Genomic DNA, 1,832 nt, shown 5'->3' on the forward strand with positions numbered 1-1,832 from the left:
ATATATAGTAATTCGCCAATGTATGCTTTATTAAGAAACATCGCTGCTTCTGTATGATAATTTATCAGAAAGACCATTTCCAAACTATCCCCACAAAATGTAAAGATATCTGTTTGTCTGAAATTTGATAAATTAAATTTAATATAGGTCATGCAACTGCATTCTCTTTCATATAGGCAGACATCGAGTGTGTGTCTTGAGCCCAATGGTACGTTCTTATAATATATATTTTAGATACGTATGGTAACTTCTATTTCTCAAAATAAATAGAAGATTTTGTGTTTCAGAGGATAAGTGTGCAGAGTGTGATCACATCTGTGACAGATCGAAAAGCTCAGTGACATGTTCATGTAAAGAAAATTATAAACTTCAAGATGACGGGAAATCATGTAAAAGTACATATGCAAACCAATGATCTGATAAGTATCTGTATGTATGACAAAACAACTTCTGAAATAGAAGAATGATATAACAACAAGTTTGTTAACAAGATTAGAAATCTTCAAACCGGAACCTGTAAATTTTATTACATGTAATCGTCAAAATTTGATCATTATGCACAAATATATGGACTACTTTCTCGGGTAACGCAAAGAGAAATATCTGACATTTTAGCACTAATTTGTTGTCAAAATATGTATGAAAGAAGCACTTACTTCGTTTCTATTACTCACAGAGGAAACATTGTAAATCAAATAAACGAGTTACAAAATTATTTCAGAAAGGTTGTTATCACAGACGCTTCCTTTGACGTTGCATGTGATGAATACCAGCAGTTTATTTTATGCTAACTAATGAAATACTGTATTCTATCAGTTAAATATTTTCATATTTCATCACTCACACTGTGAAAATATGAAATCTATATTTTCACACTGTGAGAGATATAGCTCCACCCCCTCATTACACTGTGTATGAATTTTAAATTATTTGCTTAAAACATGATGAAAATTGTAATTGCACTTTGTTCTTTATAGTTTATTTCTCGACTCAAATTATTTTACTTAAAGAGAATTTCATAACGTTATGCAGCAAAAAATAAAATAAAATGGAACTTTATGTTGTATGCGTCTTTATAACGTCACAGCACGTCTGACGTCATGTCTGTTTACGCGCGTCTGTTTCCCGCGCTGAGATTAAAAATAGTTGCAAAATGCAAATCTCAACGTAATTGAGCATAAAATAAAAAGAAAATTTGTTTGTTTTTCGTGAATATGGAATATATCTCACCTCGAAGTGAGAAAATGTTCACATTTTCACTCGCGCTACGCGCTCGTGAAAATATTTGAAATTTTCTCACTTCTCAGTGAGATATATTCCATATTCACTCAATACAAACAAATATCCTCTATATATACTCAAAACAAAAACACAGCATATTATAAAAGACCATGTATAACATTCGTAAAATAGAGTTATTTCGTTTCAGAAATCTCAAGAGGGAACCAAAATATTCCACATATCAGTGTGATTGTGATGGCGTTCTTCCTTGGACTCGCGCTTGTGAAGTACTTGGCATAAATAGTGGAATAATAGATAGTTTTAGTGAAGTTCTTGGAAAAGACATGTTTCGTGTATACTTGTGTCTTTGTGTTACTTTTGTGTTATTATAATATTGCATTCATTTGGATGAATGTGTACTTGTCACAAAATTCGCAAATATTGTACAATTATTGGCTCTTGAGCCGGCTCAAGAGTTAACAATTGATTTATTATATCAAAGCAACATTTCAGCATGGTATATTTGCTTGTTATCAGTCTCTACTGATCATGCTGATAATATTTATATTTTCAGCATTCATTTATGCCATTCTTCCATTTATTTTATGAAA

The 1,832-nt window shown here is 31.3% G+C and overlaps 1 long non-coding RNA gene across 1 annotated transcript; it reads left to right on the forward strand.

Annotated features, from left to right (window-relative positions):
* The first annotated feature begins 277 nt into the window (after positions 1 to 277).
* Positions 278 to 1,508, forward strand: LOC123545508 (uncharacterized). Its single transcript, XR_008369920.1, has 2 exons — positions 278 to 395; positions 1,430 to 1,508. It is a non-coding gene; the product is annotated as an uncharacterized LOC123545508 (long non-coding RNA).
* The last annotated feature ends 324 nt before the right edge of the window (positions 1,509 to 1,832 follow it).

This window comes from Mercenaria mercenaria, chromosome 1 (genome assembly GCF_021730395.1).
Source record: "Mercenaria mercenaria strain notata chromosome 1, MADL_Memer_1, whole genome shotgun sequence".
NCBI lineage: Eukaryota > Metazoa > Mollusca > Bivalvia > Venerida > Veneridae > Mercenaria > Mercenaria mercenaria.